Consider the following 17,081-nt stretch of genomic DNA (forward strand, 5'->3'; position numbering starts at 1 on the left):
ATAATCAGGTATGAAAGCTTTATCATTTAATGGGTCTGGGATGCTTGTAAGGTTCTCATGGTCTTTGGATATCCTACTTTTTGTCTAAATTCACGGAATAAACCACATCCCTGATTGGTAATTTTCATGCCTAGAAAATGGAATTCTGTATGAGTTGAGGTTTTTAAATGGTAATTACATAGCCTCTGTCTGTCAACCTTTTAATATCTGTCTCAATCTATTTTAAATGCTCATGCAGTGTGTCATCTGTGCAGTATACATCATCAACATATGCACAAATGTCTGGTATTTCGAGTAAAGTCTGAAAGACTCCTGCAAAGACTATCTGTGGACTTTTCTGAAAATCTGTGGGAGGTTGGTCCACTGATATTGTGAACCACTGGGTGCTGTAAAGGCAGAATAATGTCTGTCACTTTCAAGAATTAAGTGTGATCAGAAACCATTGGCCAGATCTATGCAAGATTTATACATTTTACAAGTCAACCTTTACAACATTTGTTGGAAGACTACTTCTGGGCTGAACTAAGTCCTGTGAGTTTACTCGGGATGATGTAGTTGATGAGCAATCTCCATTGTGCATCAGGTTTTGCCATGCCAAATATGGGCGAGTTTAATTTTAAAAGTTATTTTATCAAAAAACCTTGTTTATAGAGAGACTCTACAGTTTCCTGTAAGGATTTCTTTCCTCCATGGACAAGAATGTGTCACTGTTTTGGATGTGGGAAAGAATTACATCCTAATTTAGTAGATGGTCATAATATCTGCACAAAATATGTTTGCTCAAGATTATTTTATCCTAATGACAGTCTACCTCTTTCTGATTATGTATTTCTTATTCACCCAGTGCAGTTGAATCAGTTGATAGTTTGGTTATAGTACAAATCCAACAGGAAGCATCTGGAGTTCCTATTAGAAGTGTTAGATTTGTAGAATCTTGGGAAAGCTGATGTAAAGACTTTATGGCCAATTCTATTGCTTGTTTAGTCCCATATATCTGTATGGGAACTTTATATGTCAGGCGTGCTACCTCTTTTCCATGTCTGCCTCCTAATCTATTTTTCCCTGTTGACTCCCCTGATTTATCATCTTCAATAATCTCAGAAGTTCACATGGAAATATCTGCACCTGCTTCAAAATGACAGGATAGTACAGCTGGGTTTTGATTCTGTAACATGCATCCTACTCTATGTTCTATCCTTTTATCTTTCAATCTTTGTATAATAAAATATTCTTCATGTTCAATTTGAGGAGCATTCAGGGAATTAAAGGATACAAAATACATTTGTTATCAAAATATGTATAAATAAAACAACTTCGAGGTTCACCTGCTTACAGGCAGCCATAGCGTTTTTAAAAAAACAAGCCAATTAAAAAAAGACCAACACCCAATACATGGAGAAAGAAAGAAAAAAACCATGCAGACAGTAAAAGTAAGCAACATAATTCTGAACCAAATCCCAGAGCAGTTGGAGTGGGTCCATATCCTATATTTCTGCTATAGTATTAACACATTCATGATATTGACCAATTACCGGAACCAGGACTGTGACCATTTTATAGTACTAGCTGGGGTGACATAGCACTTGTTGAGTGCACTCTGAGTTGGACTAATGCTAAATACCAATTATTTCTAAAATAATACTTCCAATAGAATGTGACCACACTGGGTGCCAACTGTGATGGTATTAGGTTTGCTGACCATGAAATTCAAATCTCAAAAAAAGCAAAGCTGCTTTAAAATTAAATAAAAGAGACATGAACTATTAATTTTAATAGTTTGACATGCTGCTTGAAAGGAGATTATTAATCATTGTCACAGAGGATTTTGTTAAACTTGCAAATATTCTCATGGGAACTTAAAGTCAACTTCAATCAACTGACCAATTTAAAAGCCTTTTTGGTGACGAACACAATCCCTGAGCTGGATAATGGATACGTGGCAAATCTAAACATTGTGTTTGAGCTTTACAAAAACATGATCATCTGAAGGTTATAAAATTAACATCAAAGAAATCTTCCTGCTCACTTGTCTTTACCAGACTACATATCTGTTTATATCTTTCTATTACATTTGACCTTTGTTTTCTTAAATATGCTTAGCTTTATCCACCGTCCTTGGCATCTCTTTCCAGATATTGATAATTTAATATGTAAAAGAGTATTTTCTAGTTTCTATTTTATATTTATCTTTTTCACAAACTCCTGTCACCACTTTGCTGTCCTATTAAATTTGAGCGAATCATTCAAGAATTTTATTTCTATCGTGATCCTCTTATAAAATTGCCCTGGAGATGTTTCTTTATAAGGTCAATTGGCCTTGATTTATCTAATGATTTCTCATAACTCCTACCTCTAATTCTAACAATTCTTAGTTTCAGCCTCCCTTGGGCACAAGTAGCTCTTTCTGGTCATCATTTTCCAATGCCATAAAAATAACCTATCCCATTCCCCAGAGAAACTACTGAACATCACTTACATAAGCAATGAAAGTAGTTACAGACCTTTTGGTCTACATGCTTTCTCCACCACTGAATAAGGTCACACTGATCTTTAACATCAGTGCCACTTTTCTGTACTACTGACCACACACCCTTTGATTCTCTTAATATCTAAAAATCTATTGTTCACATGTGTCTTATACACTAAGCTTGGCAGAACCCTTCTGCTGACAGAAGATGCAAAGCTGGGTTACTGACCCCTTAAAACTAGTTATTCTGGGTAGGTGGGGCTTATCAGTTGTGTTTGGCAGCTCAGTTAGGAGAAAGAAAACTCTCATCTCAAACTTCTGCCGCCTTTTGGCTATACACACACACAAAGCAGGCTTCAGGAGTAATCCCCAGGAAAAAGTACAGAGATGGAGTTCCTAAGTCAGTTCTACATTGAGCTCAATGTTGACTGGCAATTCCTGTGGTGCGAAATTGTATCAATGTCTGCCGTTCCTTTGGATTCATCAGCTGCATGGTGAGGGAGAGCCTTCTGCATGGACAACCGTTTACTCCCCGTGTCACACAGTTCTAGCTTGTGTACTGGCTTGCATATTGATTGACAGCACTGCACCAACAATGTAGGCAGTTAGGACACAACATCCATGGTTGACCCTGACCAAGGGAGGGCCTCTCCCTCTCACAATATTGTTCACCATCTCTAATATTGTCAACCACCACAGTTGCCTCATTTAGTGAATTTCAAAGCTTTCTTCTCAGCTGATTTAAATTGCATCTTCCAGCCACCTTATTTTGAGAGCAATCCCTGGTTTAGCTAGCCCAACCAAAGGAAACATTAGCTCTGAACCTCTGCTATTGATCCCCTTAGCATTCTGTAAGCTTCAATGAGATCTGTTCTTCTAAACTTGAGAAAGCAAAGAATCAGAATCAAGTTTATTAACATTGAAATATGTCATGAAATGAATACAGAACAATACAGAAAAATTTCTATAAGTTACAATAAGAATACATGAAATAAATAACTAGTGAAAAAAGAGTGAAGTAGTGAAATTCATGGACTCAATCTTACAAACCTTTTATCATATGGTAAACCCTCCATTCTAGAAATCAGTTTGATGAACCCTCTCTATTACAAGAATATGCTTAAGTATTTAGGAGAGTAGGTCTGCAGATAATCTTTCAGATACAGTCTCCTGTTACCTTTCTATAACAAATACAATATCTCTTTATTCCTGTACTCAAATCCTCTTGCAAAACCTCTCCCTGAATGTCACTAAAACAAAGGAGCTGGTTGTGGATTACAGGAGGAATGGATACGGTGACATCACCCATTGACATCAATAGATCAGGGGTTGAGAGGATGAATAGCTTTAAGTTCTTCTGCATCCACATCACTGAGGGCCTCATGTGGTCTGTTCATACTGGCTGAGTGGTGAAAAAGGCACAACAGCACCTCTTTCACCTCAGACAGTTGAGGAAGTTTGGTATGGGCCCCCAAATCCTAAGAACTTTCTACAGAGGCACAACTGAGAGCATCCTGACTGGCTGCATCACTGCCTGGTATGGGAGCTGTACCTCCCTTAATCACAGGACTCTGTGGAGAGTGGTGCGGACAGCCCAGCACATCTGTGGTTGTGAACTTCCCATGATTCAGGATTTTTACAAGGACAGGTGTGTAAAAGGGTCCATTGGATCATTGGGGACCCAAGAATTCCTAACCACAGTCTATTCCAGCTGCTACCATCTGGGAAGAGGTACTGCGGCATAAAAGCCAGGACCAACAGGCTCCGGGACAGCTTCTTCCACCAGGCCATCAGACTGATGAATTCATGTTGACTTGATTGTACTCTACATTACATTGACTGTTCTATTTATTATAAATTACTATAAATTACTATGATTGTGCATGGCACATTTAGATGGAGACATAACAAAGATTTTTATTCCTCATGTATGTGAAGGATGTAAGAAATAAAGTCAATTCATTATTATTCAAAGTCTAATATATCATATGTCTTCTCAACTGCTTCTGGACTTTAATATTAACATTCAGTAGTTTGTATACAAGGACACCTAGCTCCTCTGCAGCAACAATTTTAAATTTGCATATTTTTCATCCTGTTTTTCTTTTTTTCTAAGTGGACAATTTAACTTCTTTCCACAATACACTCCATCTGCCATGCCCATGTTTCTTATACATAATCTGACCATATCACCTTGAGGTCATCCTGCATCATTCTCACAGCCCACACTGCCACCTAACTGAACTAGGAATACCTGGCATACTGTTTCTGCTTGTATCTCTATTATTCAGTGACCATCTCCTAAATCCTTTCTTAGGTATTCTTCAATCCCTCTTTCATTCCCACTTTTTCCATATGAGGTCTCAAATATTTCCTTCATTGCAACTCTTCCAACATCTTGCTAATGGTGCTTAAATGCTATGTGTGTCATATATTTGTTACATATCGAAATGTTATATATTTTGATAGCAGCATTTGGCCATTCCTGGTTAATGTATCCTTCTGCACAGTCTGAACTGTACCACCAAGCGAGCCCTCATTGCGAGATCAGTAGTGGAAAGGGCGAGCAGCTTCAAGTTCCTGGGTGTCAACATCTCTCCAGATTTGTCCTGGGCCCAACATATTAATGTAATAGAAACGAAGGCATGACAGCAGCTATATTTCATTAAGAGTTTAAGACTGATTTACCATGGAGAGCGTACTAACAGGTTCCATCACCATCTGGTATGGAGGGACGACGGCAAAGGATCAGAAAGAGCTGCAAGAAGTTGCCAAGTCAGCCAGCTTCATCACTGGCACTAGTCCACCCGGCATCAAGGACACCTTCAAAGGGTGACGCCTCAAAAGGCAGCATCTATAATTAGGAACCCATCATCCAGGACATGCTCTCTTCCCATTTGCACCAACAAGGAAGAGGTACAGGAACCTGAAGATGCACTCTCAACATTTTAGGAACAGTGTCTTATCCTACGCCATCAGATTTCTGAATGGACAATCAACCCATGTACACTACGTCATTATATGATTTTTTTTTCATTTTTTGCTCTCTTTTGGCACTACTTAATTAAATTAATTATATACATATTTCTTATTGTAATTTATGTTTTTTTATTTATTATATCTTGCAAAGTACTGAATTATATATTTCACAACATATGCCAATGATATTAAAACAGATTCTGATTCTGATGCTGATCTTTACTCTATGATTTAGCTTGTCCAGATTGTCTGATACTCCACCCCAACAGGTTAAAGTAAGGAATGATTGCAGCCACTTGAAACGATTGCAGAAGCACCAGAGACAAGAAAGCCAATAGCACTGGTGGAGCAGTGTAGTTCTAACTGGAGACCTATGGTCAATAATCAGTGCTGGGACCTCTGTTATTTGTAATCATAGGTTGGCTGATTAGTAAGTTCGCAGCAGACATAAAAATTGACAAGAGTTATGAATAGTGATTCAAATTGTCAAAAGATTCAGCAGGCTATCAGAGGTGCAAAGGGACTTGACAGTCCTCGTGCAAGATTCCCTAAAGCTTACCTTGTAGGTTAAGTCAGCGGTAAGGGAGGCAAATGTAATGTTTGCATTCATTTTGAGAGACTAGAATATAAAAACATGGATGTAATGCTTATGTTTTATGAAGTTTTATAATGCATTAGTCAGACCCCATTTGGAGTATCATGAACAGTCTTGGGTCCCTTATCTAAGTAAGTACGTATTGACATTGAAGAGAATCCAGAAGAGGTTCACAAGAGTGATCCCAGAAATAAAGTGGATAACATATGTGAGCCAGTACTCATTACAGATTAGAAGAATGAGGGAGATCTTAATGAAACCTTTTGAATACTAAAAAGGGCTACATAGAGTGGGTATGGAGAGGATGTTTCCTATAATGGGAGAGTCAAGGACCAGAAGGCACAGTCTCAGAATAGAAGGGTGCCCATTTAGGTCTCAGATGAGGAGGAATATCTTTACTCAGACATTGTGAATCTGTGGAAGTCAATGCCACATATGCCTGTGAAGGCCAAGTCTTTGGGTATACTTAAAGTAGAGTTTGATAGATTCTTGATTTGTAAGGGTGTCAAAGGTTACTGGAAGAAAGCAGGAGAATAGGGTTGAGAGGGAAATGGATTAGCCATGGCCAAATGGCAGAACAGACTCAGTAACCTAATTCCACTCCTATGTATTATGGTCTTATGATATAGATCAGTTGGAAATACGGGCAGGGAAATGGCAAGCGGTGTTTGATCAGGACAAGTGTGAGGTGTTGCATAATGGGAAGCCAAATGAGAGGTTTGCCAGGATGTGTCTAGATTACAGAGTTTGGTTCAGATCCTGTAACACACCTGTGGGTCATAGGGGCACTTTTGCATACCCTGGGCTGGTGAGGCCTCGTGGCTCCCATCCCAGGCTAGACTACAGCCAAGGTCCTCCAACTTGTTGGCTCATCCTAGTCTCGAACACTTGCCCATTGTAGTTCTTCGGGGAACTCATCTGTCTTATCAGGTGACTTCGTGGATGAGGTCCTTCGCCCAGCTGTTAACACCACCCCCTCATGTCATTTAGCCCACCAGCTGAAGTAGCATGCGGTGGGGGGGGGGGTGACACTTGGAGGCAGATGTGAGAGATTTAGGAGATGGATGAAGACCATAATGCCTGTCCAATCTACGAGGTAGAGTGCAGCTGCCAGACATCAAAGATACAGAGCTCCCTACTCCCCAGATAAGGGTATTAACTATAAAATGGGTGGTTGGACAAATTAGGATTGCCTTTCTCTGTAACAATGGAGGCTGAAGGATGACTTGTTAAGTGTATATAAAATTATGATGGCTATAGATGGGTAGATAAAGTCTTTGCCCCAGTGTGGAAATGTCTAATATCAGAGGATTAACTGGTGAAAGTTTAAAGGAGATTTACTAGGCAAGTTTTGTTCGAACAGAGTGTGATAGTGCCTGGAATGCACTGCCAGGTGGAAGCAGATATATTAGCAAAGTTTAAGAGCCATTTAGACAGATAAATGTCCAGATGGAGAATGGAAGGTTATGGACCATGTGCAGTTAGATGAGATCAGTCCAATTTGACATCATGGTCAATACACTTCTCTATGGCCAAATTCCCATACTGTACTGTTCTGTGTTCTATGAAACTAAACAAATGAGGGTATTTATTGAATGCCTATGAGATGGCTTTTTAGAGCTTGAGACTACTCAGGGAAAGGCTATCTTAGATTGGGTGTTGTGTAATAACCCAGATCTTATCAGGGAGGTTAACGTAAAGGAACCCTTAGGAGGCAGTGATCATAAAATAATTGAATCCATACAGTAACTTGAGAGAGAGAAGCAAAACTAACCTGTATCAGTATCGCAATGGAATAAAGGGAATTACAGAGGCATGAAGGAAGAGCTTACCCTGGTGGATTGGACGAGGATGCTGGCCATGATGATGGCAGAGAAGAGATGGCTGATGTTTCTGGGAATAGTTCACAAGACAGGGTATAGATACATTCCACAGAGGAAGAAGTTCTCAAATGGCAGGTGCAGGCAAGTGCGAGTGACTAAGAAAGCTAAGGACTGCATAAAAGCCAAGGAAAAGTCATATAAGGTAGCAAAAGTGAGTGGGAAGTTGGATGATTGGGAAATTTTTAAAAATCCAAAAAAAAGGCAACTAAAAGAACTGTAAGAAGGGAAAAGATAAAATATGAGGGCAGACTGTCTGATAATACAAAGCAGGTTATCAAAAGGTTTTTTTTCAATTATATAAAGAGTAAAAGGAAGATGAAATTTGATATTGGACAATTGGAAAATGATGCTGGTAAGGTAGTAATAGGGGACAAAGAAATGGCAAAAGTAATGGGTACTTTGCATCTGTCTTCACTGTGGAAGACACTAACAGTGTGCCAGAGGTTCAAGAGTGTTAGGGAGCAGGCGTGAGTGCAAAGAAAAAAAAGTGCTAGGCAAATTCAGAAGTCTAAAAGTGAGTAAGTTAGCTGGGCCAGAGGGACTACATCCCAGAGTCTTTGTTGTTGAAGAGATAACAGATGCATTGGTCATGATCTTTCAAGAATCACTTGATTCTGGCATGGTCCCAGAGGACTGGAAGACTGAATATGTCACTCCACTCTTTAAGAAGGAAAGCAAATGCAAGGAAATTATAGGCCAGTTGGGCTAAACTCAGTGGTTGGGGAAGTGTTGGAGTCTATTATTAAGGATGAGGTTTTGAGGTACTTGGAGACTAATAATAAAATAGGTCAAATCAGCATGATTTCTATGAAGGGAAATCTTGCCTGACATATCTGTTTGAGTTCTTCAAGGAAGTAACAAGCAGGGTGGACAAAGGAGAGGCAGAGGATGTCATTTACTTGGATTCTCAGAAGGCATTTGATAAGGTGCCACACATCAGGCTGCTTAACAAAATAAAATCCTATGGGTCTACAGGAAATATATTGGCATGGATAGCAGAATGGCTGACAGGCAGAAAGCAGTGAATGGTAATAAAAGGGGCCTTTTCTAGTTGACTGCCGGCTACTAGTGGTGTTCCTCGAGGTCAGTATAGGGACCGCTGATTCCCACATTGTTTGTCAGCGATTTAGATAATGGAATTGATGGCTTTGTGCTGAAGATATGTGGAGGTTTAGGTAGTGCTGACAAAGCAATGTGATTGAAGCAGGACTTGACAAATTGGAAGAATGGGCAAAAGAAATGGCAGATGAAATAGAGTGATAGGAAATATATGATCATGCATTTTGATAAAAGGAACAATAGTGTGGACTATTATCTAAATGGGCAGAAGGTTCAAACATCAGATGTGCAGAGGGACTAAGGAGTCCTCGTGCAACACTCCAAGAAGGTTATTTTATAAGGTTAACTCTGTGGTAAAGAAGGTAAGTGCAATGTTGGCATTTATTTCAAAGCGAATAGAACATAGAAATAGGGAGATAATGCTGAGCCTTCATAAGACATGTTAGGCCGCACTTGGGGTAATGTCAATAGGTTTGGGCCCAATATCTTAGAAAAGGTGTGTTATCATTGGAGAGTCCCAGAGGAGGTTCACAGGGATGATTCTGGGGTTTAACATATGAGGAGTGTTTGGCAGCTTTGAGCCTGTACTTACTGGAAGTTAGAAGAATGCGTGGGGATCTCATTAAAACCTACCAAATATTTAGAGGACTAGATAGGGTGCATGTGCAAAGGATGTTTCCTCTGGTGGGGGTATCCAGAACAAGATGCACAGCCTCAAAATTGAGGAACAACCCTTTAGAACAGAGCTAAGTAGGACATTTTAGCAAGAGAATAGCAAATTTGTGGAATGCTCTGTCACAGACTGCAGTGGAGGCCAAGTCCTTGCGAGGTTAATAGCTTCCTGATCAGTCAGGTCATCAAAGGATATGGCGAGAAAGCAAGTGTATGGATTTGAGTGGGATCCGGGATCAGCCATGATGGAATGGGTGAAGCAGATTCAATGGGCTAAATGGCCTAATTCTACTCCTATGCCTTATGGTGTTATGATCTTACACCTTGCAATTCTGAAAACAATAATCAAAGATGATCCCTGATAGTTCAGTGGCACAAAATAAAACTATATATTTTTACTCTGTAACATGCACAATGGATATGGGTAGTGAAGTTAACTGTCCTGCAATGCACTTTTGAAGCCTCTGCTGCTATATCTACCTCTATATATGCAACAAAGGAACAGGGTGGGCTTTGCTGAGGAAATCATACGGAACAGCCCAGTTCGTGTAAGAATGAACCAATATTTTGGGTGTTTAGTGAAGTAATGACTTCAACTTAGCTGTATGAATTGATTGATCAAATTTCTGTCATTCAGGTGAAGATATAGACAAATTAGGAGCAGGAGTTGCCCTCTGAGCCCCTCAAGACTCCTTCATGCCTCATTAAGATCATGGCTGATCTGTCCTCAGCATCCCTGCTTACCCCAGCAACCATTTACAGCTTTCTGAACAACAATGTATCTATCTCTACCTTAAAGATATTCAGAGACTCTTCATGGATATCTGTGAGGAAGAGTGATCCAAAGACATATGATTTTTGTGAGAAAAATATTAAACAATAAGACTATAAGACAAAGCAGCAGAATTAGGCCATTCGGCCAAGAGAGTCTGCTCCGCCATTCCATCATGGCTGATTTATTTTTCCTCCCAACCCATTCTCCTGCCACTGCCCCATAACCTTTGACACCCCTACTAATCAGGAACCTATCAACTGGCACTTAAATATAATCAACAACTTGACCTCCATAGCTATTTGTGGCAATGAATTCCACAGATTTGCCTCATCTCTGTCTTACTCAGGTGATCCTTTATTGTAAACCAATGACTATTTGTCCCAGATTCTCACATAAGAGGAAACATCTTCTCTGAATCCATTCTGTTGTAATTAATCAGGATCCTATTGATGCACCATCAATAACTCACACTGAGACGTAAGGCGAGATATCGGCTTTTATTGACTGGAAGAAGGAACCAGGAGTGAGTGTCCATCATACTATGTCCTGGAGACTGAGGCCGAGCGTCAGGCCTCAGATCGCCTTTATACAGGGGCCTGTGGGAGGAGCCACAGGAGCAGTCAGCAGGGGGCGTGTCCAGACAGGCATATATTTCACCACACCTATATGTTTCAATCAAGTCACCTCTGAGTCTTCTAAATTCCAGTAATTATAAGCCGACTCTGTCCAGCCCTTCCTTAATAGATATTCCGCTCATTTCAGGTATGTAACTACCAGACTTTTCCTGAACTGGCTCCTACACATGAACATTCTTCCACAAATAAGGCCGCCAAAGCTGTACAGAGTGTTCCGGCAGTGATTTCACCAATGACCAAGACAAATCAAGCACATACTTCCTGTTTTGTATTCAGTATCCTCAGAAATAAACTATCCCTTATTTTTAGTTTTCTTAATCACTTGCTGTTCCTGCATGCGTCTTTTTTTAAAACAAATGATATACCGGACATCTTTTGAGGTCTGTAGTCCCTGACAATTTGAACAATACAGCTCTGTTTCTTTCCTGGCAAAATGAACAATTTTACATTTTCCCGTATTTTATTCCATCTGCCTGAACTTTGCCCATTTACGTTACTGTATATCTGAAACTTTTTGGAGTCTCTTTATATTACAAAGTGTGGACACTTAACCACACATTGCCACACAGTTCACCCACCTGAAAATGGGTACCTGCAAAACTGCTGGGGGTTAACCTCGCGATAGACTGGCGTCCTATCCGGGGGTGGGGGGAGGGGGGGCGGAGTCTCGTACTCTCAGTCGCTTCACGCCACAGAAACCAGCAGAAGCACTGGCCTAATGAGCCTAAGGGCTCGGGACAGACTTTAACTTTAACTCGTGTTACAAAAACACAAATGTAAAGCTATGAAGGAACAGGAGTATGCCATCAGGGCTTTCAAGCCTGCCTGACCATTCAATTTGGTTATGGCTGACCTCAGCCTCTCTTCCTTGCTAATATCCTTTCACATATATTCCTCATTTTTTTGAATATTTATCCACTTTCACTTTAAATACTGCCAGTAATCTGAGCTGCATCCCCCTCAGTATTTCAGGTCCAGAAATTCACTACCCTTGAAAAAAGGCACCACTTTGATCCTGAGTGTTAAGTGACTAGCCCATTACTTTGTAGCCTTGCTTATCTCTTTCACTTACAAAATCATCTCAACAAATACCTCATCAAATCAAATAAAGATCTTATAGATTTGAATAAATTCCTCTAAACTCCAAAGAACACAGACCCAGTAGCTTAACCTCTCTTAATAGGAAAATCCTCTCATTCCAGGAATCAGCTTGGTAAATCTTGTTTGCACTGCCTGAAATAATGCTATGCAGTATATCTTTTTTTTAGGCAAACAAAATAAAACTATGTATGGTGTTATATGAATTTCCTCACGAAAATGCTTACAGTTGTCGTAAAACCACCCTATACTTAAACTCCAAATCCCTTCACACTAAAGACCAAAATTTTCTCTTCATTATTAATTTTCCTGCATATATTTGTGTTATTAATAAACTTAGCTATTAAATATTTGGTGATTTCATCACTTCTATAAGTTCTTAAAAATGTTGAGGCGCTGGTAACCTTTCCTGGCCATGCCACTCATTACATTCTGTTAATCAGTAAATGATCCATTTCTGGTTACTCTCTTTCTCTGATAATATGTTATTTTGTATACTTTAATATTCTATCCACTGCAATTATCTTTCATGCAGCACTTATTAAATGCCTCTGGAGATCTAAATATAGTACATTCATTGGCTCCCATTTATTCACAACAAGTTACTTCTTCAAAGAACTCTTAAGAAATTTGTCAAACTTGATCCTCCTTTCACAAAGTCACACTATCTTGGCATAGATTCTTGAATAATCGAAGCCTACTGTGGATCGGAAGAGTTATCTTTAAAAAAAAGAAGGCAGATTAGTCTTTTATGCAAGCTAATTCATCTGTTAATTAGAAAATTGTGCTGCATAACTAGCAAATATAAGAGAAAATAGTGCCTTTGCTTAACATGTTTAGACAAGCCAACAGTTAATCTGTTAGCTCACTGGCCTGTGAGAGAAAACTTACCCACTGTACTGCACTGTAATGCACTCACTTACATAACAGATAGATTTGTCCTCTTATATTTTTAACATGCTTATTTTGCAGACAAAACTTACTGGGTCACATGAATTTTTAAACTTGTCTGACAAGCTTGCGCTTTTTCATCTGCCTGATTCTCTGATGTGCCCAACAATTCATAATTCATAAAAAATGGCAAGAATATATTTTTGCTGTGAGGTTGAAATACCTTTACATGACATACTTCAATCTCACAGCAAAAAAAATTCTTTGCTATTTTTTATGAATTATAAATTATGGCATTCACTTATTTGAATTAACAAGTGAGAGAATGACATTGTTGTAGGGTGGGACCATAGAAAAGACTATTCTCATTGGAGGTAAGTTTTATTTGAGCCAATAAAATGATGGGAGGTGTAAGGAAAGTAGCTACTTTGGGAGCGGACATTGTTAGAGTGGGTCAGTGTTTGAGTTTGGGTAGCCTCCAACCTGATGGCATGAACATTGACTTCTCTAACTTCTGTTAATGCCCCTCCTCCCCTTCTTACCCCATCCCTGACATATTTAATTGTTTTTTTTTCTCTCTCTCTCTCTGCCCATCCCTCTGATGCTCCCCTCCTCCCCCTTTCTTTCTCCTGAGGCCTCCCGTCCCATGATCCTTTCCCTTCTCCAGCTCTGTATCACTTTCGCCAGTCACCTTTTCAGCTCTCAGCTTCATCCCACCCCCTCCGCTCTTCTTCTATCATTTCAAATCTCTTAGTATCTCTCCTTTCAGTTAGTCCTGACGAAGGGTCTCCGCCCAAAATGCCGACAGTGCTTCTCCCTATAAATGCTGCCTGGCCTGCTGTGTTCAACCAGCATTTTGAGTGTGATGATTGAATTTCCAGCATCTTCAGATTTCCTCGAGTTTGCAGCATTTGAGTGGTTAGGATTTGGTTCAAATAACTTCGGCAAGAAGAGGTGGAGGCTAAGAGTTCGATTTATTTGTTAACATTTGTTTTCATTGTGGAACTTGAGCTTGAGAAGTTGGAGCCAAAGATATAACAAGGTCTTCAAGAAGATTTTGAGTAAGTGACCTAGATGAGAACAGAGCTCAAAGATTTCAGAGAAGGCATGTAAGCTTTTTTAATTCTCTGTACACCCTTAGTCATTAGTTCTGTGTAGGCAGGAGGGTTAAGGAGGTAGAATAAGATTTCAGGGTATCTAGTTGTCTCCCTGATAATTACATCTGCAGGAAGTGCACTCAATTTCAGCTCGCAACTGACAAAGTAAAGGAACTGGAGTTAGATCTGGATGTGCACAGGACCATCAGCAGGCTGAAAACCTCATAGATGAGACTTTTACTCAGGTGGTCACACCCAGAGTGCAGGCTTCAGCTAGTTGATGGGTGACAACGTGGAGAAGTAAGCAGTCAGCGCAGGATTCCTCTGTGGCCTTTCTCATCAACATTAATTATCCCCTTTTGGATACTGCTGTGGGAGATGATGTATCGGCTTACAGCCGGAGTAGTCAGGCCATTTGCATTGTGGCCGGCATAAAGGCTCAGCAGGATACGGTAAAGTCAGGCAGAGTGGTAATGATAGACTCAATAGTTGGGGGATGGACAGGAGAATCTGTGGCTGAGAATGATGCCAGGATAGTGTGCTTCCTCCCAGCTGCTAAAGTCCATTATGTCTCAGAGTAGCTGCTGAATATTCTCAAGAGGGAGGGTGAGCAGCCAGAGGCCATGGTGCTCTTGGGCAGTAATGGCATGGGTACAAAGAGGAACAGATCCTACAGAGTATAGGGAATAAGGAAAGAATCTGATGAGCAGGACCTCCAAACTACTAATTTCGGGATTGCTTCTGACACCACGTGTTAATCAGGGCAGGAAGAGGATGATAGCACAGATGAATGAGTACAGGTGCAGGGGAAAGGGTTTCAGGTTCTTGGATCATTGGAGCCCTTTCTGGGACAGGTTGTATCTAAACTGCAGGAGAACCAATATCCTGGCTGGAAAGTTCGCTAGTGCTACGCAGGAGGATTTTAAATAGTCTGGGAACCAGAGCAGAAAGTCAGAAAGTGGAAGGATGCAGAGGAATGCAGATATTAGGGCTAGTAAAAACACACAGGAGCAAATTAATAGATATGATAGGATGGGTAATTTGAAATGTGTGTATTTTAATGCTCAGAGTATTATGGGTAAAGTTGATCAACTAAGAGCAGATCATCCACAGACTTGTACCAAAACTTGACCAAGGTGATTGAGTTGCTGACCTAAAGGGTGTAGCCATCACAGATGGCCAGTTTGGTCAGATTGGGTTCTTGGAAGGGACAGAGTAAGGGAAGCAGATACCTGGTCAGCCTGCTCATTGACCTTTTTTACATCCTCAGACAGGGCACGAAGATTTTCCAGGACTTCTCTGAGCAGTCGATCACTTAAGCCCAGTAGGGAGCCCTGGCTGATGAGGGCCTGTGGCACGGGGTCCATGTTCACTGGGTTCATTCTTGTCCAGTTTGTTCTGTTGCAAGGACATGGCTGGGGATCAGCCCAAGTGCAGGACACAGGCACAGAGAGAGGGTCGTGAGGCACTAGCACAGTCACAAACATGGAACAGGTATCCAGGAGTGTCTTTACACAGAGACAAGGTTTACATAGATTGTCCAAGAAATGGTGCAGAGCTTAGAACTGACAGTCCTAAGGAATCAGGCAACAAAGTAACACACACTAGAACTGGCCAACAAACTGGTGAAGCGTGGCTGTGACACCAGAGTTCTTTTCCTATGTTTGCTAATGGGCACCAGGTGTGCTGTAATTATTGGAACTAGTAATAATTGTGAATCAGCCGACAGGAATTAAGGCACAATCAATGAGTTAATAGCAATATGGGGAATTGCCAGACAGGACCATGACAACAGGTTGAGTGATAGGTGTCCTTAATGATGGATTCAACCATCATCATCGTTATATGCGATGTCATATGATGTGGGTGATCATGGGTCTTCCATCTGTCCTTAATTTGAGAAGTTCTAATAAGCTCTTCAAAACTTTTGTCTGTCCATACCTTGATGCAACTTATGAACGTAATGTGCTGTGAGGCATCACCAGCTGAAAATGTCCTCGGTGCTGGAGAAGTTAGTGGCCATGATGGAGATGGTTGAGCTTGCAACTTTCTGTAACCCAGGTTAATTAAACCGGAAGAAGTAATATTTGAAAGTTCCGCATGCAGTAGGATGAAAGAGGCATATAAGATGATGAGAGGCACTGATCATGTGGATAGTCAGAGGCTTTTACCCAGGGCTGAAATGGTTGCCACAAGAGGGCACGGGTTTAAGGCGCTGGGGAGTAGGTACAGAGGAGATGTCAGAGAGTGGTGAGTGCGTGAAATGGGCTGTCGGCAACAGTGGTGGAGGCAGATACGATGGCGTCTTTTAAGAGAATTTTAGATAGGTACATGGAGCTTAGTAAAATAGAGGGCTATAGGTAAGCCTAGTAATTTCTATGGTAGGGGCATGTTTGGCACAGCTTTGTGGGCTGAAGGGTCTGTATTGGGCTGTAGCTTCTCTATGTTTCTTAAACAAGGTTTACCGATCTAAAAAAAAGAGAATTTGGAAAAAAAAAGCGCTATGTGAGAAGAGACGTGTCTGACGCAGCAGGAACAAGGAGAGAAATGCAGTAATTAGAAGCTGAAGACGTGAACTGTTAAGAGTGGAATTACCCTACTAACTTGAAAACCTCAAGGTGAAACCACTGGAAGAGAAACAATATAGTGATAAAAGATTTAGTGAAGCTATGGCTATAACACACAGCAGCTTTAACAAGACAATATCAGCAGAGACGAGTGTCCAAGATCCTTACCATGTAGTCAGGAATTAGTTCTGTAAAATCATACCAGGTACATACACCTCGGACAGATCAAGAATTGCGTACATTATGGGGCTGTAATGAGGGGATGCCTTAACATGGGCCACCACGGTCTGGGACAACCGGCCAGAGGTATGTTCCTCCTTCCCTTCCTTCGTCTCCAAAATGAGCAAGGTTTCTGAACAGCCC

This window comes from Hypanus sabinus, chromosome 20 (genome assembly GCF_030144855.1).
Source record: "Hypanus sabinus isolate sHypSab1 chromosome 20, sHypSab1.hap1, whole genome shotgun sequence".
Classification (NCBI taxonomy): Eukaryota; Metazoa; Chordata; class Chondrichthyes; order Myliobatiformes; family Dasyatidae; genus Hypanus; species Hypanus sabinus.